Source organism: Ambystoma mexicanum, chromosome 5p, assembly GCF_040938575.1.
Source record: "Ambystoma mexicanum isolate Mex_15411 chromosome 5p, UKY_AmexF1_1, whole genome shotgun sequence".
In the NCBI taxonomy this organism is placed as follows: domain Eukaryota; kingdom Metazoa; phylum Chordata; class Amphibia; order Caudata; family Ambystomatidae; genus Ambystoma; species Ambystoma mexicanum.
The window spans coordinates 40,409,081-40,433,477 of record NC_090930.1 but is presented as its reverse complement, the minus strand read 5'-3'; the positions used below and the strand labels follow the sequence as shown (position 1 = coordinate 40,433,477).

At 45.8% G+C, this 24,397-nt stretch overlaps 1 protein-coding gene across 4 annotated transcripts in view; it reads right to left on the bottom strand.

The window, feature by feature from the left end:
• Window positions 1-24,397, bottom strand: part of NLGN3 (neuroligin 3) — a 1,023,628-nt gene that overhangs the window by 239,922 nt on the left and 759,309 nt on the right. The window lies entirely within an intron of this gene.

The following is a 24,397-nucleotide window of genomic DNA, read 5'->3' as shown; positions in this document are numbered from 1 at the left end:
ATAACGCGCATATTAGATATGTTACTGCTTGCTTTTTAATGCTGGGCGGTTTCTCAGAAGGATTAGCGACTGGAGTTCTGACCTGCACAGGGGTTGCTCGGTTATTGTCTGCAGCGTGTTCTACGGCCAGAGGTGTGGGGAAGATTAGCCGGTCATGTAGCCGACTGGCTAATTCGTTCTCGGTCTGTCGTGTAACTGATGGGAGGAGCAGATCGTTAGGTAGAGACATTGATGGTAAGGGATTGGGCCGGTGTTGGGCGGCTGGCTGTAACATGGGTGGAGGTGTTTCTGTAGGGAGTCCTTTACCAGAGGGCCCCATAATGGAGTCATGTGAACGGACAGTGGGGGCGGGAAGGTGGGAGGAGAAAGCTCTGGAGGCGGAGCAACTGCAGGCTCTGATCTCATAATCTCATTGAGAGATAGTTCTCAGTGATAGCCAGTTGGTGCACTTTTTGGGCTGCTAGTAACAGATGAAGGCTATCAAGGTTACCCATATCAGAAGAGAAGGACCCGGCTATACGTGAGTACACAGTGTTAAGTTGGAATCTTGATGTTGCCGGAACAATGTAAAAAATTAGAAATTGATCTTACCACGTTTAGTTGGGGTGAAGTTTGCACAGAGGTGTTGCGCCGTCGCAACTTCGTGCGGACCGTCGAAGATAGACTTGTTCCAGGTGCACTGGCACAGGTGCGTCAAGTAGCCTGATTTGTGCTGTGCTGGGGCAGCTGGGAGATTTAATTCCCAAGCCGGAGCTAACCCAGAGCAACTGAGGATGCAAGCTGCTTCAAAAGTAAGTACTAACCGGCATGCAGCGAGGGCAGCCTCGCCAAAACACACTAGTACCAAATCATTCCAAACAAGGTTTAGCAGTAGTGTAACACACATAGAAACACTCGTTCACTCTCTGTATACAGTAACAATCACTCGCCAGATTGCCCCACTTTATTTTATGCTAATGCTAATGTAGTACTCTCCATGTTCTTTGTGTCTGTCTGGTTATTTGGGTCCAAGATCGTTATTGGTAATTCCATCTAGCACAAGAGACGCTTCAAGGTGCTAAAGCACAGGTGCTCTTTGAAAGGTAAGGTCTTCGGGACCTCCCTGAAGTTCAGAATGAAGGGGGGCAGTCTTTTGTGCCTTGATAATCTGTTTCAGAGACAGGGTGCATAGCAGGAAAAGTCCAGCTTCCCTTTTGTTTCCCTCTTGCAGTGCTTTTGCCAGTTTAGCAATGTTATTGCTTCTGGTGGGGCACTGGTATCTGGACGCTGAATATCTCTACCAGCATGATTGCCAATTTAGCTGTTTTATGAAATCACCGGAGTAAAAGGTTTCGCCAAAGGGCTTCTCTCTCGGCCACCAGTAAATTAAAGGGTTGGCAATCCTGCTTGCCAGTTTCTCTGCTGCTCATTTAGAATAATGGCGTCCAAAATGTGTTTAATTCAGTAAATAATTCCATGTGACAAAGTTTTCTGCCAGAACCCAGGAAACATTACAGTATTTAACCAGAATGACCAAATATGCAGGCAGTAACTCCTCAGGCATGCAACGTGGACAGTGCTCTGACATGCCAGAAGGGCACCTGTGACATGAGGACAGCAAGACAAAAGTAGTTTACTCACATGTTCTGTACATGTCCTTTATGATGTGAGAAGTTGTTGCGAGACGGTGATATTTGAGGACATGGCTGTGGTTGTTGGCATGCTGATAGGCTCTTGTAATTGGATGGGGTGAGGTATTTTACTCAAAGTTGCCCTACATGCTGTAATACCATATACAAAATGACATACAATGCTACCATTAACCTCTATGTGTAGAGGCGGCTGAAGATGTGTGTGGGCCCATTTCAACATGATGCTTGGGGGCCCCCTGCTTAGAGTGAAGACCGTCTGAAGCTCCCTTTGGGTGCACTTATTACAATGGGGACAAAGATAAGGTTAATAGCTGCCGATGATCACGATTTGGCCAGCCAGCAAGGCTCATAAGCACGAAAGGCCCACTGAAGAGCTCCAAACCCTTCTTTGTCAGCAAGTGCCTGATATAGAGAAACCAGTGTTACAAGGCAATGAGGTGATATCGCTTCTGCATATCCTGTGGGAAGTTTTGGCTGGAAGGGCACCAGGAAACGCAGCTTCTAAGGCGAGCACTGAAAAGCAAAGATTTAAGCACCAGAACAAAAATAGGGAAAGGAAAACGATTGCCATGTTACAAGACTGCTGACTGGCAACATGGGCGCTGTACAGAGTGTGGGTAGCCAGCATGTGGACAGGCATCTCTTAACAGTAGCGCGGCTGAGGTCTGTGTGTTGGTATGTGCATCCATTGGAATTGGTTCTTGGTGAGCTGTATTTTGAGAGATTTTCAAAATTTGAGAATTGAGGGGGGAATGTCGATCCGACACAAGGATCGAGTTCCAGAGGATGGGTGCATGACAAGAGAAGGATTGTTTGTAGGTCCTCACTTCACGGATGAGTTTTGACTCAAGCCGGTTCATAATTAACTACGCAAGAGTGTGTGCCTCCAGATATCTGGATCTTAACGGTGAGGTACACAGTGTGTTACTTGTGAATGCTTTGTAGATGATCATGCAGTCTTGAACAGTATCCTGGCCGGGAGAGGAAGCCAATGTAGATTTCATAGGACGGGGTGATTCAGTAAAATTTCTGTGCACCAGTATAAGACATGCTGCAGTGTGGTGGACTGCTTTTAGGGGAGCCAAGTGAGCAGCTGGGAGCCCCTTCAGGAGAGGATTTTCCCCACTGATGTGCATGACCTCAAAGGCTAGCACTACGTGCCGGAACTCCTGCGGCGGGATGAAGGGGTTCATTTTGCGAAAGGTGGAGGTGGATTAGGAGGCAGACGGTTTGGGCCTTACTGGCTTTGTGCTTCTGTGTCAACAGTGAAGCCTAAGGATTTTACTGAGTCTGAGAGTTGTGGATCCAATCCTTTTAGTCGCATATCATAGAGCCATTGTTGGTCTAGTTGTTGTTTAGTGTGTGGCCCAATGAGGACTAATTCGTCTTGTATGGGTTATGTTTGAGGTAGGCAGTCGAAATCCAGGATTGGATGATGGCTAGGAAATTGTGGAGATGGAAGATGTCCTGTGTGCTTTTTACTCTCATCTACAATTGGGCATTGTCCACGTACTGATGGATGGCTATATTGAGATCTTTGAAGCATGTGATCAAAGGCTCAATGTAAAAGTAAAAAAAAAAAATAATAGGTGAGAGGATGGCACCTTGAGGGACTCCGCTGGAGAGCTGGATAGATTGCAACAGGTTCATCTGGACAGCCTGGTGTCTACTTGAGAGGTCGGAGGAAAACCAATTTAGGACAGTGCCAGAGAACCGCATCCTGTCAGCAAGGACGGAGAGAAGGATCCATTGGTCAGCAGTGTTGAATGCAGCCTAGAGGTCAAGGAGGATGAGGTGGCATACATCACCCTTATCCATGATTTGGAGGGCATCAGCCACCACCTGGATGTTCCTCTTGGAGCTGAACCCTAGCTGATAGTCATTCAGGAGGTGAAGTTGTTTGAATCTGGCAACTGGTTGTGTAGCAACAACATCCTCCATGATTTTACCAATAAATGTGAGGTTCCTAAAGGGCTGGTAGTTGGCCAGGCTGTCTGGATCTAGGGTTGGTTTCTTCAAAAGAGATTGTATGAGACCAGTCTTGAGGGTTTCAATGAAAGGTCCTTCTGCGAGGGAGGCATTAATGATGCTGAGGAGCAAGTACAATGCCTGGCCAATCATTTGTTTAATGATGGAGGTGGGATGATATTGTCAGGGTAAGAAGTAGGTTTGAGGGAGGCAATCGTTGTTAGGAAATCCGGGGGGAGAGTGAGAAAGTTCCATCCAGGAGGGGAGTGTGTGTGCCATAATGCCTAGGGTGTGAAAGCTGGCGGAGTTTGATTTGAGGGTCTCCCTGATTTTATCAATTTTTCCAATAAGAGATGTGTTGATTATGTAAGGTTTTCTTGTGCTGCTGGTACCTGGGGGTTGGGTGAGACTTTGATATAATGCTTTACTATTTCAAAGAGGGCTTTGCTCCTGTTAGAGGCTGCCACAATGGTGGTGGCAGAGGCATAACCAGGTTTGGCCGCTGCAATCAGAATCCTATGCTTGGTGCCAAGAGATTTGAGGTTGGGCTCCAGGTGTAACTTTTTTGTCACTGTTTCTCTCGGTCTCGGATTGAGCATTTGATGGAGGTGAGCTCGGGTGTGTACCAATGGGTGGATGTCTTGGTCTTATCCTGGATGGATTTTAGGGGGGCATGAGTGTCCACCAGTTTCATAGCAGAGTTCTTGAATAATTCTATGAGGCCTGAGGCATTCCCTGTGGTCCGGAAGTCTGCAGGTTTTGCCTCCAGCTGATTGACCAGCAAGGTTTTGAATGAGTGGCATTGATTGAGGGGGCATTAGCCTGAACTTTGTGGGCTCCAGTCAAGTGGGTGACCAATAGTGGGATGGCGGCGTGGTCAGACCAGTTGAGTTTTTATTTGTACAGTAAGGTGCATGCAGCCGGCCAAAAGTGGCACCTTTTGTTTTTCCTCATGTTGGAAAGGTTGACCACATGTGGTATCTTCCCTCTGGGGGGGTCTTTGAGATCTCTGTGCTATTGCCATGGTGCTTCATCACAATTATGCCATTTTTGCATGGTGAGCACAACTATGATTGCACTGCGCCGTCCCTTAGCAGCCTACGTGTATATGGTAGTGAATGATTATGGGATGTAATCATCAGTACAGAATATGCCACACTCACAGTGTCATTGCCTGATCCTTGGGGTTGCCTCTGCTCACAGTGCCATTTCCTGATCCTTGGGGTTGATTCTGTACACATTGCAATTGCCTGATCCTTGGGGTTGCCTCTGCTCACAGTGTCATTGCCTGATCCTTGGGGTTGATTCTGTACACATTGCAATTGCCTGATCCTTGGGGTTGGCGCTGCTCACAGTGTCATTTCCTGATCCCTGGGGTTGCCTCTGCACACAGTTTCATTTCGATCCTTGGGGTTGCCTCTGTACACAGTGTCATTGCCCGATCCTTGGGGTTGCCTCTGTACACAGTGTCATTGCCCGATCCTTGGGGTTGCCTCTGTTCACAGTGGCATTGCCCGATCCTTGGGGTTGCCTCTGTACACAGTCTCATTTTCCGATCCTTGGGGTTGCCTCTGTACAGAGTGTCACTGCCCGTTCCTTGGGGTTGCCTCTGTACACAGTGTCATTTCCCGATCCTTGGGGTTGCCTCTGTACACAGTGTCACTGCCCGATCCTTGAGGTTGCCTCTGTACACAGTGTCATTGCCCGATCCTGGGGGTTGCCTCTGCACACAGTGTCACTGCCCGATCCTTGAGGTTGCCTCTGCACACAGTGTCATTGCCCGATCCTTGGGGTTGCCTCTGCACACAGTTTCATTGCCCAATCCTTGGGGTTGCCTCTGCACACAGTGTCATTGCCCGATCCTTGAGGTTGTCTCTGCACACAGTGCCATTGCCCGATCCTTGGGGTTGCCTCTGTACACAGTGTCATTTCCTGATCCTTGGGTTTGCCGCTGTACACAGTGTCATTTGTCATTGCCTGATCCTTGACGTTGCCTTTGTACACAGTGTCATTGCCCGCTCCTTGGGGTTTCCTCTGTACACGATGTCATTGCCCGATCCTTGAGGTTGCCTCTGTGCACAGTGTCATTGCCCGTTCCTGGGGGTTGCCTCTGCACACAGTGTCATTGCCCAATCCTTAGGGTTGCCTCTGCACACAGTGTCATTTCCTGATCCTTGGAGTTGCCTTTGTACACAGTGTCATTTGTCATTGTCTGGTCCTTGACATTGCCTCTGTACACCGTGTCATTGCACGCTCCTTGGGGTTTCCACTGTACACAGTGTCATTGCCCGATCCTTGTGGTTGCCTCTGTACACAGTGTCAATGCCCGATTATTTGGGTTGCCTCTGTACACAGTGTGATTGCCTGATCCTTGGGGTTGCCTCTGTACACAGTGGCATTGCCCGATCCTTGAGGTTGCCTCTATACACAGTGGCACTGCCCGATCCTTGAGGTTGCTTCTGTACACAGTGTATTTGCCTGATCCTGGGGGTTGCCTCTGCACACAGTATCATTGCCTGATCCTTGAGGTTGCCTCTGCACACAGTGCCATTGCCCGATCCTTGGGGTTCCGTCTGTATACAGTGTCACTGCCCGATCCTTGGGGTTGCCTCTGTACACAGTGTCATTTTCTGATCCTTGGGTTTGCCCCTGTACACAGTGTCATTTGTCATTGCCTGATCCTTGACGTTGCCTCTGTACACAGTGTCATTGCCCGCTCCTTGGGGTTTCCTCTGTACACGATGTCATTGCCCAATCCTTGAGGTTGCCTCTGTGCACAGTGTCATTGCCCGATCCTGGGGGTTGCCTCTGCACACAGTGTCATTGCCCAATCCTTAGGGTTGCCTCTGCACACAGTATAATTTCCTGATCCTTGGGGTTGCCTTTGTACACAGTGTCATTTATCATTGCCTGATCCTTGACATTGCCTCTGTACACAGTGTCATTGCCCGATCCTTGGTGGTTGCCCCTGTACACAGTGTCAATGCCCGATCCTTTGGGTTGCCTCTGTACACAGTGTCACTGCCTGATCCTTGGGGTTGCCTCTGTACACAGTGTCAATGCCCGATCCTTGAGGTTGCCTCTGTACACAGTGTCATTGCCCGATCCTTGGGGTTGCCCCTGCACACAGTGTCAATGCCCGATCCTTTGGGTTGCCTCTGTACACAGTGTCACTGCCTGATCCTTGGGGTTGCCTCTGTACACAGTGTCAATGCCCGATCCTTGAGGTTGCCTCTGTACACAGTGTCATTGCCCGAGCCTTAAGGTTGCCTCAGTACACAGTGTCATTGCCCGTTCCTTGGGGTTGCCGCCTCTGTACCAATCACAGGAGAAAGCTGACAAGGAAGCAGAGATACAAGAAGCAAGGATGCTATTAACGGGGAAGAGCGTGGGTGGGGGAGGGGGGACATTGTCAGTAAGAGATATACAAGCAACCAGGGAAAAACAGGGGGAGGAAACAGATCGTCCAGTCTCAGAGTAAGCAGGAAGTGTGCCCGAGCTTCATTCCCTGATCTTGGCAGAGGTACAAGGGAGCAGGGTGCTTAAAATGGGGAGGGGTGGGTGGGCAATTTGGCATTAGGAGATTTACAAGCAACCAGGGAAAAGCAGGGAGGAGGGGGACGGGCAGTTCGGCCAGTCTCAGATTAGGTGTGGTTAAGCTCCATTCCCTGCCCTTGGGGATTGCCTCTGTGCCAGGAGCCGCCCTAGGCACAATAAAAGTGATTTCTTAAGCACCGACTAATCAGGGACATTGCTTACCAGGTGTCTTTTTGAAGCATTTACTCAGTCCTATACAGACATGTATAGGGCACTAAACATGTAAATAACCAAAACAGAGAGAGAACATATTCGAAGTGCTTTACTCAATGCTTAGAGAATAATTAACTGCTTGTAGGAGTGGAATGCTCAACACTGCTTGTGAACTGTTTTTTAAACATTCCAACTGCTTGAAAAGTACTTCAGAAATTTAAAAAAAGGATTTCTCTATGTTTAGACCATTGCATCTTCTTTGGATCACCTCTACCGAGCATCATTACCTGATTTTTGCAATCATCCCTGTTCTAACCACCATTGCCTGAGCTTTGGAATTGCCTCTGCACCAAGCGCCATTGCCTGATCGTTGGAATGTACTCTGTTCCAGGTGCCATTGCCTGATCTTTGGAATGTACTCTGTTCCAGGTGCTATTGCCTGCCCTTTGGGATCAACAAGTGCCATTGCCTGATATTTGGAATGTACTCTGCTCCAGGTGCCATTCTCTGATCTTTGGAATGTACTCTGTTCCAGGTGCTATTGCCTGCCCTTTGGGATCAACAAGTGCCATTGCCTGATATTTGGAATGTACTCTGTACCAGGTGCTATTGCCTGCTCTTTGGGATCGACACTGTACCAAATTCCATTGCCTGATCTTTGGAATGTACTCTGTTCCAGGTGCCATTGCCTGATCTTTGGAATGTACTCTGTTCCAGGTGCTATTGCCTGCCCTTTGGGATCAACAAGTGCCATTGCCTGATCTTTGGAATGTACTCTGCTCCAGGTGCCATTCTCTGATCTTTGGAATGTACTCTGTTCCAGGTGTTATTGCCTGCTCTTTGGACTCAACACTGTACCAAATGCCAGTGCCTAATTTTTGGAATCACCACTGTACCAAGTGCCATTGCTTGATCTTTGAAATGACTCTGTTCCAAGCACCAACACCTGCTCTTTGGGGCTTCCTCTTTACCAGGCACCATTGCCTGATCTTTAGAACTGCCTCTATACTAAGCATAATTACCTCATCAATGGGGCTAATGCTTTACCAAGCAGGACGACCTTATCATTGGGGTTGCCTCTTTACCAAGCACCATTGCCTGATCATTAGGGTTGCCTCCTTACCAAGCACTATTGCCTGATCATTGGAGTTGCCTCCTTACCAAGCACTATTGTCTGATTGGAGTTGCCTCCTTACCAGGCACTATTGTCTGATCATTGGGTTGCCTCTTTACCAAGCACCATTGCCTGATCATTGGGATTGCCTCCTTACCAAGCACTACTGCCTTATCATTGGGGCTGCCTCCTTACCAAGCACCATTGGGACTACTGCTTTACAAAGCACTGTAGCCTGATCATGTGGGTGGCCTCTTTACCAAGCACCATTTCCTGATCATTGGGGTTGCCTCCTTACCAAGCACCATTGCCTTATAATTGGGGTTGCCTCCTTACCAAGCACCATTGCCTGATTATTGGTGTTGCCTCTTCACCAAGCACTATTGCCTGATCTTTGGGCTTGCCTTTGTACCAAGTGCCATTCCATGATCTTTTGGGTTTCCTTTTTGCTAAACCCCATTGCCTAATCTTTGGAATTCCCTTTGCATCAGCACAATTGCCTTATTTTTAGATCCCCGCTGTACACATTGCCATGGCTCAGTCATCGCTCTCCCTTCTGTCCTTGGGCGGTCCAGATGAGCGATGCCAGCCTGCCTCTGAATTGTACGTTTTAGTAAGAGAATTGAGCCCCAGCCATTCATTGTTCTTACATGATGTCCCTTTATCCTTAGAGCAATGTTCTTAAAGATGTCAGAGAGCAAGTGAATGGATGAAGGGAAAGAGACCTATTTCCATCCTCCAAAATTCCACACCAGTTTCAGTCCCTGACATCCCCGTAGCCATCACAGAGGCAGGACGTTCAGGAGGCGCCCAATCACCCATGTTCCCTAAGGTCACTATCAATAGAGTGGACACCCTCCTACCAGACTACATTTTCATCAACATACCTCTTCAAAATGGCCCTCCCATAGAATATACTATAATAACCCATTTCTAAAGAAACCCTCTCTTTCAGTGCTTAGCCAACATAACTTATTTGGGAAAAGTCATGGAGAAACAGGTGGTCAAACAACTTTAAAATCACCTTGAGCAGGACAGATTATTGACCCTCAACCAATCCAGGTTCAGACCCGCTCATTCAGCTGACTCAGCATTAATCAGCATCAGGGAACACATCAGTGAACATCTGCACGCCTCCCCCACTGTCACACTAATACTCCTCCACTTGTCTGCAGCCTTCGATTTGGTGGACCACTCCATTCTCGTAGTTTTGGAATCAAGATCGTAACAGGACCCACTGGACCTATTCCTTTCTGTTTACTGCGATGTAGCTCAGTTCTCAGTCCCCTCCTCTCTTCATTTCTATGCTCACATTCACAGGCTTGCTGTTCCTGACACTATTCCAATTTGCTTCAACGCAATTGATATCTGGATGAACACCAACAAACTGGGGCAAAATGGTGAAAAATATGAAGGAGACATCCTGGCTTCTCAGAAACCATCATCCCTCCCTCTCCCATGGCCTTCTGACCTCAGAGCCACCCCTGACACCAAAGCTCTTGCCAAGAACCTTTGAGTCATCATTAATGGCATGCTTTCTTGGGCCAACCAAGCAAACTCGGTGGTCAAGAAATGCAATTTTCACCTAATTCTTACAAGACATATTGCAACCTTCCTGCTGGTTCACCTTAAAGCTTCACTTATTACCATTGTTTTCACGAGGCTCGACTATACCAACACCCTCTTTATCAGCACCCGCATTATCTTTTGGGCAGGTGACAAAAGAAAACACAGTGGTCAGATGCATTTTTCACTCTGGTTCTCATGACCACTCATCTGACGCCTTGAAGCAAATTCATTGGCTGATGATTTCTTTGTGCATCCATTCCACAATACTGTACATTACCCAAACATTGCTTGACGAGACTCCTACCTTCATGTGTTGAGAGGCAGATGAATACATCATCCATAGCTTCTGCCCCTCCCCCAGACCAATACATCACAGGTGAGAGAAGTTACTCATTAAGACAACCATACTGCCCATATCCCAGGGAGGTGCAGCAGGAGATGGACACGATCTAAGCCAAAGATGGCAAGAATAAATTAAACGAAAATGAAACAGTGCATTTGCACACACTTGACACGAAGCAAATATGCACTTAACATGAAGAACACGTACACTGGGTAATATATGGCTTAATACATGAAGAATATTAACATAGCACCCATACGACATGAAGAATGCTAACATGGGCAAAGTGTAGGCTGAACGCAACATGAGCGACACCGGAATATAGCTCACTAACATAGAAACGCGACAGTAATGGCCGGCCATCTTTTCCAAAATGGAAGCCGCAACATGCTTCCAACTAAATGAAAGGCCTAAAGGCTTCACGAGAACTGACGATGCTGAAATCACAGAAATACAGATCTGTGCAAAGCTCAGGCAGTAGCCGGAAACCAGCGCCAAGGTTACTGCTAAACAAGGGAGGGTCATAACGTTGCATCGAAGGCACTTGATAGCAGTTCCCAGGACCCAGAAGTATAGTCCAAGATTAATTAAAGTTGAGACGAGCACAACCGACCATTGTTAGCCAGGTGCACACAACTATAAGCCCAGAAAAGTCCATGTAGAATAACCCAAGAGTGTCCCCAGTGGTAAAAAAAACCATAACACTCACATTAATATTAGCTAAAATGCAGGGTAAAATTCTTCCAACCATGGTCCCATAACACATGGGCAAAAATTGGCGGACACTGTCTATTCATTAGAATCTAACACAAATAGGACATCTGCTGTGCTCCCTACATATACACACAGACACGAGACATCGTACAAGGCCAAGTACAAAGAAATCACCCTGGCTCATGGCCTAGAAATACGGGATGTATGGTTTTTAATTGAAGAGAAAGCAGCCCGTGGATCTCTTGCCCACTTCTCCTGTCTGGCTCATGTCTTGATGACCTGTCAATCGCTCAAGGTTGGTTAGCAGAAGGCCAATCAATTGGAATCTCCTGTGTTAGGCCACCCAGGAAATTATATGGCAACTAACAATAGGGTGTAGAGACGATTTATTTGATTTTTTTTTATCAATTTAGAGATGGTCCTAGGTGGAGCCATCAGATTGTCATTGCCCAATGGAATGTTTTACTCTTATAGAACCTATATGTAACCAATTCCTGGTCACCGTAGGTTTTGAACCAAGAGATTATATTGTGATGTCAACAATGATGAGTTTTGAGTATTCAATCCATTGTTTGTATTGAATTAATCGCGAGCTTTTGGTATGCTGTCCACACTTTATATCGGATGTCAATAAACTGGGTTTTGCCTTCTACTTCGGTATTGGGTCTGGTTTTGACTGACTCCTTATCCGCTAGGTATTCTGTGACTTTCCTGAGCTGTTTCAACACACGCCACCTCGAAGAAATAAAGCCCTATCAGGTCCTTACGCATTGATGACCCCATATCCCTCCATGTTCCTTCTTGAAGAAACTCAGATAAGGTGGCCGCAGACTTACAGTCCAGTCCTGACACTTTCAATAGTCTACCCTCAAATCTCAGAAATATTTACATTTTTAAGTGTATTTGCTATTGTCGCCTGTATTAATAAATGCTTGGAGAGGACTGGAATGCAATTACAAGGTTTGCTTTTTACGTTCTCAAGACATGCTTTTATTATTTGTAATGATCTACTGACTTTACTTTCAGTGTGTTTCATGGGGTCCTTGTAATGTACTGACTGCCATTCTATTTGATTTGCTATTATGAATCTATAGACTTTGTTTAGTGGTCATCTGTTTATGTAATGTATCTTTTCTCCACTCCTTTCATGTCATTCGTTTGTCTCAACTGCAACCACTAAAAAGAAAGAACTGGCCACAAAGGTGATGAAAGAGATGACAGAAATGTCTTCCTCACCCACAAGACCACTGAAAAAAAGAGAACGGCATCCTAAGAGTCTGACCAAAGATCTTGAACTGGAGTCTTCCAGCACTTTAAGATGAGGTAGCAATACCCTTGAGATGGATGGGGATGCAAAGGTTACTCAAACATCAATAATCGAAACGACTCAGGTAGTTGGCAAAAGGATAACTGTTTTAATATCAATTATCTAAAACAGGGAGTACAACAGACATCAACGGACGTCTCAGTGTAAGGTCTCTCAATGCATCTAGAAAAAAAACATTCTTTTAAAGAAAATAATCATCATATGTGACGTCAACCTATGTGGCAAACTACAAAAACCCAGTGGCAAATGTGATAGGCTCTTAAGGACCCTCTAGGTGTACGATCCATACTCGTCTACAGGAGTGAAGAATAGTGATAGGTTTCTTAACATCAGGTGGGGCAACTAAGCCCTACCCTTAAACAGGTCACTACGGCTGTCACTAAATAAATGACATCCCATTGGCTACACAAACTATAACTATAGGTCCCTTAATCATTCGACCCTCTACCTTTGGTTGACACTCTAACCTCTGTCAGTACTTTTCCACCTATGTGAGCAGCACGCAGGCTGGACTTCCATGCAGTGGTGAGCTAGTCTTCAACCATAGCTTCCCACCAATTAGCATATTCATCCATCATCACCTCAGTGCTCTGCTGTCAATTAAGGCTTTGAACTTGTCCTTGGGAGTGTTATTTTGCTCTGGAGAATTCAGGGGAGTGAAGACACGCTCTGCCCTCATGCGTAGGTGTGACCATCGTGTTCCTCCAACTTCATCCTTCCACGTGACTGAAGACCACAAAATCGATCCTTAGTGTATTTAAAATACTATTTTTTAATAGACCTCTTACATCTTCCTTGTTTTTGTCCATGTCTTCTGAACAAGAGATTCGTTCTTTTACACAATGTGTAGCCAGTATCTGCTACACCCAGCCTGATAAGACCTTGGCTTCTTGGCTTATCCAGTCACACCTTTCTGAGATCTGCTTCTGTAAGTGTAATTGCTTTTTTAACTGTGACACACTGGAAAAGAGTCCTTCTTTCTATGGTCCAGCTCTGCTATGATACGTAGTGGAAACATCCATTCTTTACTCGCTTCTATATATGTGTATATGTTGGCGCATGCCGCAATCTATTCACTACGTAGCTAGCCTCAAGGATACTTTGTTTGCTTGCGTTTTTTGCATCTGTATACGTGTAAAATAGCTTGACATCTTCACCAATTCTGTAGCATAAGTTTCTTCCTCTTGATCCCAAGATGACACTTATCTCCGATACTTTCTTGATGCCTTATAGAATATCTGCATTCTCTAGTCTCTGCATCTCTTCCATGTACGTCAGCTCGACTCTGCATGATGTCACCATTCTTCTTTGCCATTCATTGGTCCTGCTTCTTCCGGGATCTTATTCAGATGGCCGTCATACTGTCTCGTATGCAGGTATGGTTTCCTAAATGGGACCCTTGCTTGCAGGATTCTCTTCGGAATCAGTATTTTCACTGGTACCGCATGTGTCTCACACTCTGGTTCCCAACATATAGGCAACATGGGCAAAGTGGTTGAGGTGGGGATACTTAGCTCATTCTCTACAATCTGTCCGTTAGTTTAGTTTAATCACCATTTAAGTTCGGAAATTCGATATCGAGTGGCTGTTGACCCACAAATCACCATTTATACTTAGCCAGCACGATATGGTTTCACCACACCCCGCATAGAACTGGAAGCTGAAAGACTTTATAGACTTGGTCAGAAGGTGGCGATAACGATGAGCAGAAAGGAACTCTGGTTCTCATCTGAAATAAGATTGGATAAATCTGGCATGAACTAATTTTACTTCAAATTTAGATTTCATATATTTAAAGAGTGCATAGGTTTGCCCCAAAGGCGTCTTAGTACTGGGAAATTTAGATCATAAAACCCTGAGAAAATATGGTAAGTCAGTGATCCCTTTTTTGCCTCTGTTCAAGTAGGCGGAATTCCACAAGCTGGCTAATATGAAGGAAAAAGAATGGCCACTGGAACGCTGGTGTGGAAAAGATGGACTCGAAAGAGGGTGACGTTTGGCTGAGAGGAATGCTTGGCGGGATTAGTCGTTATGATTTCTTTTTACTGAAAATGGAAGACCGCCAAAGAGGATATGCTCTGCACACACCACACAGTGTGTGGAATTTGATACGCATTGCAGCAATGAAGAGAGCGTAGCGCGTACAACTCTTGAAACCGCTGAAGGCATCTGATAAGATATTCAGGGGGAACTAAGTAGCTACCATGACACGGATCTTTACAGATAGGAAACCGAAGCGTTCCAAATCCTTAATCACTGTTCATTCTGAGAAAATGTAATTAAGCGACATAGGATTCGTCTACAAAAGAAACCGTTTTTTTGGTCACCAGATTTATCTGCAGAGAGAAAGATAAGCAAGAGTCAATTTTACTCCCAGAATGCAACGTGCTCTACTGGAGAATGTCAGAGAATTAAAACATAAGGCAGTGAAGATGAGACAAAAATTGAACACTTTCGACTGAAGAGGATATTCCCAATTTCTCCTCGATTGAATGCAAAACGATTGAGGTTCTTCCAGTTTAAATATTAAGCAATTTTCATAATTTAGGTGACCTGATCTGAAACCCCTTGAATTTACGGAAGATCAGAGTGACATTTGTGTAGATTTCTAATACCCCTCGACCTTAAAGAGGACCTGGGTCGTCTTGTTGCACGTGATCTAGAATCCCTCGACCATAAAGAAGACCTGGGTGTCATTGGTGTGCATGATCCAGAACCCCTCGACCTTAAAGAGCACCTGGGTGTCGTCTTGATTGCATGATCCAGAACCCCTCGACCTTAAAGAGGACCTGGGTGTCGTGGTGTGCATGATCCAAACCCCTCGACCTTAAAGAGGACCTGGGTGTCGTGGTGTGCATGATCCAGAACCCCTCGACCTTAAAGGGCACCTGGGTGTCGTGGTGTGCATGATCCAGAACCCCTCGAACTTAAAGAGGACCTGGATGTCATGGTGTGCATGATCCAGAACCCCTCGACCTTAAAGAGGACCTTGGTGTCATTGGTGTGCATGATCCAGAACCCCTCGACCTTAAAGAGCACCTGGGTGTCGTCTTGATTGCATGATCCAGAACCCCTCGACCTTAAAGAGGACCTGGGTGTCGTGGTGTGCATGATCCAGAACCCCTCGACCTTAAAGAGGACCTGGGTGTCGTGGTGTGCATGATCCAGAACCCCTCGAACTTAAAGAGGACCTGGATGTCATGGTGTGCATGATCCAGAACCCCTCGACCTTAAAGAGGACCTGGGTGTCATTGGTGTGCATGCTCCAGGACCCCTCGACCTTAAAGAGCACCTGGGTGTCATTGGTGTGCATGCTCCAGAACCCCTCGACCTTAAAGAGCACCTGGGTGTCGTCTTGGTGTGCATGATCCAGAACCCCTCGACCTTAAAGAGCACCTGGGTGTCGTCTTGGTGTGCATGATCCAGAACCCCTCGACCTTAAAGAGCACCTGGGTGTCGTCTTGGTTGCATGATCCAGAACCCCTCGACCTTAATGAGGACTTGGGTGTCATGGTGTGCATGATCCAGAACCCCTAGAACTTAAAGAGGATCTGGGTCATCTTGGTGTACGTGATCTAGAACCTGTTAAGGAGGATCTGGGTGTCATTGGCGCACATGAAGGAATGCACTTTGAAGGTTTATATCATTACCACCAGATGTGTTCGAAGCTGGTTAAAAAGTGGCAGTGACAATATTGACCTGTACAATTATCTACGGGAAAGACCACTCGAGGATGATTCAGAGAAACAAAATGCAATTGCCTGGGGCTCTGTCAGCGAAAAACTAGTTGCTGTAGCCACGAGCACACCCACAGAGCTCAACCTTGCAATGCGACCTGCTGATATCATGCACCATTGTGACCACAACTAATTCTTTGCTTTTTCCATGATTGAATGCAGCCTGATCCCAGTGAAGAAGTTGGAGCTGGTCCATAAATGGCATATTGACTGCTCTTCAATCACCTTGGGGCCAATTCTTAGCTCATGATAGAAGTAGCGTGGAAAGCCGACATTCTCCCCTCCAGTTTCCAGCACCACCATTCTGAGGTGGGTGGAAAGCCGACATTCTCCCCTCCAGTTTCCAACTCCACCATTCTGAGGTGGGTGGAAAGCCGACATTCTCCCCTCCAGTTTCCAGCACCACCATTCTGAGGTGGGTGGAAAGCCGACATTCTCCCCTCCAGTTTCCAGCTCCACCATTCTGAGGTGGGCGAAAAGCCGACATTCTCCCCTGCAGTTTCCAGCACCACCATTCTGAGGTGGGTGGAAAGCCGACATTCTCCTCTCCAGTTTCCAGCACCACCATTCTGAGGAGGTGGGTGGAAGGATTAGAGGGGAGATGTTGTGCTTTCCAGCGCAAAAGCTGCTAAAATATCTCGTTGTGGGAGAAACATGGCTGCTGTGGTGCTGCGAGCATTTCCTAAAAGACTGCAACTTTTCTAATTAAAGAAAGTTTTCTTAAACTTTAAGTAAACTGGACAAGTAGTGCTGTAGTCTAAGAAACGCAATTCTCATAAAGCGAAAAAGTGTGTAGTAGCTTTAAACAGCGCATCGCGGGTACTGTATTTGTACTCCTTTTTTTGTCGTACTACAGCAGTGCTTTTGAAAGGAGAATCCCCTCCATGTGGCTGCCCTGCATTCCTGATGGTTGCTAGGGCTGCACTGCATTCCTGATGGTTGCTAGGGCTGCCCTGCATTCCTGATGGTTGCTAGGGCTGCGCTGCATTCCTGATGGTTGCTAGGGCTTCACTGCATTCCTGATGGTTGCTAGGGCTGTACTGCATTCCTGATGGTTGCCCCCTGCTGCCCTGCATTCCTGATGGTTGCTAGGGCTGCCCTGCATTCTTCATGGTTGCTAGGGCTGCCCTGCATTCCTGAAGGTTGCTAGGGCTGCCCTGCATTCCTGATGGTTGCTAGGGCTGCCCTGCATTCCTGATGGTTGCTAGGGCCTGATGGCAAGCCATAAATCAGGCACATGCAAAAGTGAGGCTTTCATGTGACTGCACCACATTCTTTTTTAACAGAATTTGGTGTTTTAAGGAAAGTGTTCTTCCTTTAAGGAAGACCACTTTCCCACGTTTGCACGGCCCTTCGAATCAGGCCCTCGACTCGGAAGGGCAGCAAAGAAAACAGACGATGACTACTGGGGCCAGAAGGCCTTAAGAATTCTTGCTTCAAAGAAGGGTGAATAGTTTGTGTCAGGTTCTTATGCAGCATCCTTTACACTAGTGAGTTCACAGTCCTCATAGACTCACCCTCAATTAAATGGTCAATGTTTTTTTCATTATCTTTGCTAGACATGGAATAGATTTTTTTCTAATTTACCAGGTAGCGTTCTGATAAGGGCCAATCCACATTTATGTTCAAGGTTTAGTCTCATCAGATTCCTTTGTAGACGTCTTGGGGTAGGCCTTTGAATCCTATGTAAGTACATGAATTTCAAGTCGGTGATCTTGTCAAGGGTTATGTTATGTTAGTGGGATTTATACTTTACTCTTCTATAATTTGCAAGATCTTCAAATGCTCTGGCAGATCGTAAAGACAGAGGGTCGGCCAATGCTAGTGAGGACAGGCGGAAAATGCAGGATAGATTTTCTGGTGCATTGAAGAGAGAAGACTGGAATTACCCTACACTCTGCGTCCAGGTATGTTTCTAGGTGTTCTCTATGGAGAAGATCATAGAGGGCTTGAGGCTTTTTTTCTGCCCGTGGTGTTAGGAAGCATTGCTCAGTGCCGGTGGTGTTAAGAGGCATTACTCTATGTGCACACTGTTATTGGCTGAGCCTGCTGGAGGGGACACATCACAGGAAGGCACAGATTATAGATGATATGGTATAATATGATCAGTTATTTATATCGCACCTATACACCAGTGTTTTATGGCGTGACGAGGCAAAGGAGGGGTACAAAGGGAGGACAAAAGCAAAGATCTTACTAGGTCCACTGACATTGAGAACGCGCAAGTGCAGGGGGGAGGGAAGGGGGAAAGTGCAAATAGATGGGTAAGTGTATAGACTCCATGATGCAGACTATAGCGGGATACCAGAGAGCACACCTTCAGTGGCTGGGTCCGCTGGGGCCCAATCACAGGAGGAACAGATTATAGTGTGACATTAGGAAGCAAAATCAGAGTAGGACACACATTGATAGTGGAAGGCCAGGGCGCAAACCACAAAAGTCACAGCTGGACAACAGGGTGCAAGCTTAGAGTGTGACTTCAAGGAGAAGAATAACACTGGGACATACATTAACAGTAGGTCAATGGGGGGCAGAGTACGGTGGAATACGAGGGAGCAGATTTATAATGGGGTACCGTGGGCAAAATCACAGAAGGGTACTGATTACTAGTCGTGCACTCACTAGATAGGAAAAGATGGCTGGATGTAGGTCGACGGTGTCTTATCTAACTCAATGAGGGAGTTATTAATGAAATGTTGGTGTCTCCCGGGAATACAATATTCAGGTTCTAGTTGTACTGGTCATGCCTGACCAGGTGAAGGAAAGATCATTAGGTGTTCCACAAGTTTCCATCCAGGTAAATCTTAGAGTAGTCAACCTGGCGAAAATGTGTCAGGAAGAGGCCATGGAGTACAGTCCACCTGAGTCCAACCAAGGCCGGATGACCACTTTAACCCCATGGTCGAAGGACTCCAGTGTGATAGGAGATCACACACCAGCACGTTTAGTGCTGCTGGATTCATCAGATGCAGATGCATCTGACACTCCTGGCAGAAACCCCAGAAGGATTTGGCTACTGAAAGCTGGTTTTGTAAATGTAGTCAATACAGGAAGTTGAGACGAAAGATATGGGCAGATTAGAAACGCTTAAGTCAGGTTGGACATCTCCATCTGTCCAACAAGCAGTTAGTCGGAAATGGTAAAATTGACATAATCCAAAGAGTAAGAAGATTGAGGTCAACCAGTTTTGGCAAATTATTGGAAGTACAAGATACTTTTTCTTAAGTGTTGAGGTGCAGAAACATATACCTACTCTGTAACCGCGGGGCTCCCATACATGTTTAGGAGGGGATGCTGACAAGGCGAGGCACCCACCCAGCGCAAGGATGATCAGTGTTTCTCTGGCATTCACCGGATCGAACTAAGGAGGTTAGAAGAAGCAGGTGAAGGTTGAAAAGAAGGGGCGAGAGAAACAAGTCCTATGAACCCGCAGACTATGTTCAGGCTAGCCGCAATGCCTTCTCTTCAGGAGACAATATGTTAATGTTATTGTTAAAGGACATTTGTACCACGCACTATCACCACCGGAGTGGTCCCCTGGCGCAATAGGGTAGGGCCACTCTAGGACCAACATGGCGCACGCTTGAGTGGTACTTGATGGGGGGGGGTGGCAAGCTGCAATGAAGCCCCTAATGGTGCTGGCCATGATCACATAGTTCTGGCTTGTTTATAACAGAGTCCGGCTTCCATCCCCAGTGCAGGGCTGTACCCCCAGGGTAGCGAAGGCTGCTGTCCGGCTTAGGCGGCTGCTGTCAGCCAAACACCTGTATTGCATCCATCTCCTGGACTTCTTGACCCAGCGGTGCTGTAGCCGCAGCCAGAGCAGCTGCCCATTCATCTTTCATAGAGCGAGGCGAGAAGGCCCACATACGCCTCTCTGGCTCCTTAGAGAGTGCCCTGGGGTGGGGGAGGGGGTAGCAGATCTGGCCTGAATAGATGCAGAAAGATGTCCCAGAGTAAGATGCTGCAGCCAGATGGGGGTCAGTAGATGGGTACTCTTGCTATGGTGCCCAGAGTAGGGGGTAATGAGGGACACGCCCAGGGGGTGAGGCTGGGGCACTGAGGACACAAGAGAGGCACTTGGCAGACAAGGAAGGAATGCAATGAGGTGAAGCCGGTGGGACGCATGCAACCAACACAAAGACCAACTTTCACAGGAAGAGTGAATTAAATCAAAAACTATAAAGACACAAGCCATGCTACACAACCATTCCTTTCATTTACAATCGAGCCCACAACGACTTCAATGCATGCTACCCTTTCCAATCCACGCGTACAAGCACAGACACAGACACAAGAAATGAAATCTAATATTACACAGCACAGCAACTAAATGCATGCTACCCTTTCCGATCCACGCATACAAGCACAACAGACACAGGCACAAGAAATGAAATCTAATACTACACACCCGAGCAACTCAATGCATGCTACCCTTTCCAATCCACGCATACAAGCACAACAGGCACAGACACAAGAAATGAAATCTAATACTACACACCCGAGCAACTCAATGCATGCTACCCTTTCCAATCCACGCATACAAGCACAACAGACACAGGCACAAGAAATGAAATCTAATAACACACACTACAGCAACTCAATGCATGCTACCCTTTCCAATCCACGCATACAAGCACAACAGACACAGGCACAATAAATGAAATCTAATACTACACACCCGAGCAACTCAATGCATGCTACCCTTTCCAATCCATGCATACAAGCACAACAGAAGCAGACACAAGAAATGAAATCTAATACTACACACCCGAGCAACTCAATGCATGCTACCCTTTCCAATCCACGCATACAAGCACAACAGACACAGACACAAGAAATGAAATCTAATATTACACAGCACAGCAACTAAATGCTTGCTACCCTTTCCGATCCACGCATACAAGCACAACAGACACAGGCACAAGAAATTAAATCTAATAATACACACTACAGCAACTCAATGCATGCTACCCTTTCCAATCCACGCGTACAAGCACAGACACAGACACAAGAAATTAAATCTAATATTACACACCACAGCAACTCAATGCATGCTACCCTTTCCAATCCACGCATACAAGCACAACAGGCACAGACACAAGAAATGAAATCTAATACTACACACCCGAGCAACTCAATGCATGCTACCCTTTCCAATCCACGCATACAAGCACAACAGACACAGACACAAGAAATGAAATCAATGCATACAAGCACAACAGACACAGACACAAGAAATTAAATCTAATATTACACAGCACAGCAACTCAAAGCAGTTGGCCATCTAAACCGCACCTATACTAACAGCTACGCATTCAACCTCAGAAACCAACAGCCCCACCAACCACTCTAAGAAACGGCCCTGCAAATGGGCGGCCATGTAATGCAAACTTCATGCACACAATGGCTTGCTTCAAAACAACAAATACACATGGTACCCTCTAGGCACAACACATGACAACAACAAACACACTTATAATGTGATCATGCTTTATAACCCATTCAGGACAAGGCCATAAAGACACTACCGCAAACACTACCAATTCCATGAACAACAGCCACACAGACAAAGAACTACATGCATCTCTCAACTTGTGTAATGATACACATATTAAACACTGTGCACTAAACACTTTACAACCAAAAACAGCCACCAAAGACCTAGCACAACAAGATCTCAAATAATAAAGCCCACACACCAAACCAATGCACACACCAAGCGGCCAAACAAAAATAGACAGCAACTATTATATGCAACAATGTCTCAAACCACTACCTACACGTACAAATCATGCTGCACGACTCCTATCACCAGCGACATAAATACCTAACAAAAGAACAACTCTGCATACACCAATCACCCTATGAACGCAAACTCCCAAACAAAAAACTCCAGGCAACAATCACCCAATCCAACAAGCCATAACACAAGAAAGAACATCCATAACTGGTGTACATGTATGAGCTTACTCAGTGCACCTACAGGGTTTCTCAACACTGAATCCCTGAACTACACACCACCCGCTAAACGGAACTCAGAATGTGTGCTACCAGGCAACTCATTCATCCGCATACTTGCGGGGTACACAGTTCAAAGCAACAACAAGAAATAGATGTATCAAGCGCATTCTGCAAAACAAACACTACCATACCTAAACAAACTAAATGTACTTTTATATGTACCCATTTTCTTGCGATATATTGCTAAAAATGCTTTAAGAGACTAGAACCAGGTGGTTGTGTATATGGGAATGATCAGCTTCATAAATCCAACACCAAAAATGAAACAGTCAAATACTAAAAGGGCTTAGTGCAAGGCAAACACAAAAGTGAGATATGGCAAAATTCAGATATCCACATGCATATCCCGGAGCAAGCCCTGCGTTATTTTCCTCCAATCCTTTGAAAATGCCAGCCTCCGCTTTTTAGCTTCACTCCTCTGCTCACATTCGAGCCCCTCCGGGGATATCATTTTAATTAACTATGTCTTGAAATAGTCTCTATATATTAAAACAAAATGGTTGCAAGAGCATTAGAACCTGTGACTTTAGACCCTGTGACTTTAGACTGATTGAACAACTGGGAAACACAGTCTAAGCTACAAAACCAGCGGCTCGATTGTCCACGCCGTTGGAGGTTTTTATCCCTTCGGATACTTGTGAATTTATCCTAGGATAGTCAGGAATGGAATTCCACATGTGGGTTTGAAGAACATTATAAACATCAAACCATTGATGGTTAAGAAGATCCAACTGTAAGGCTAACATTTTGATCCGTCGATCGGCCCTTTGCATGGTGTGTGTGCGTGGGGTTTGGTTTAGGGATTTAGATACTTAGTTATGCGTCATGAATTCCATAAGGGACTTTAGAATAGAGTAGCATCGAATGATTACATTTCACCTTGGATACTTGTGGAACAACGGATTGGCGACGTGAGCCTGTTTCCATCCCTACAATTAGCATTGGTTTTAGAAGGCCAAGGAAGTCTGTACCGATCGAAGGGTTATTAATGGATATTGAATTTCAATGTGTCCTAACAATTATTTATTATTCATGAAGTATATACAATCCCACTATCCGCCTCGGAAGAAAATTATTCAAAAAAATAGTCTGATGTTAGAGTTATGTATGAATCGGAATGATATATGATATGATATGATATGATATGATATGATATGATATGATATGATATGATATGACATGTATAAGGCGCCTATACACAAGTGTTTCAATAAAGCCCAAACTCTGGTCTGGGAATGCACCAGTGATTCTCTCTTAACACTGAAAGAATGTGACTTGCTATTATTAAGGACAGGAAGAGTGAAGAATATGCTTTTTAATATACTAGCAATTACATCGATTTGCTGCTATTCATTAACAATCGACGTTCTGTACGATGTTGTTGGAAGGCTTCTATGATTGCAAAACGCATTCATGCTCTGTCATGTAATTACCCATGATCAATGGTAAGTGCATTCTCATGGGAACAGCAGGCTCAACAAAGCATTTAGAATACTGCGACTACCAATCAGACAGTGCCATATGGTGCTCCGCGAAGTTGCCGAATACTTATAGTCAAACGAAGCATAACATAATATTAATTTTTATCAAAACTCATCAGACTGTCATGGTTAGTTTTACTTAAAAATACATTGCTTGCATGCCTTCTAGCATGACCAAATATTGATCATGTCGGGAGAAGCATAGGAATAAAATGTGGCCAGGAGGCATTCAAAAGAAGGGGGGGGTAGTGAATAGTCCAAATTTCATCTACCCAGGATTTAAGTGGAATTCATTATTTATAGGCCAGTACAAATGAAAAGAGGGGGTTAAGCATGCGGTTGGGGGGAGGTTGATGGGTTGGAAATAGGGAGATAGCCTGGAAAGTTCTGTTTCGTCAAAGAGGAGCACATCCAACTGAGAGGTCTGCTCCAGAAGATCAGTCCATCGCTTGACTCCGGATGGTCATGAAATAATACATGAGGCTTGAGGTCAATCGTCTCGGAAAGGGGCGGATTTAAATGGACGCCATCACCCCCGCCCCCCTGCCACATGAGGCAAGATTGACAATCTTCACCAGCATTCAGTTGATTGGACACAAGAACAAACAGACGACTAGCTCAACACTTATTTTGATCAAATTCTTGTAGATAAAATGATAACCCAGCTCCTTCATGACGAATTTGAACCCAGCCGTGGCTCTTCTGCATAAAATAGCTGAACCAAACCCTAGGACATTTC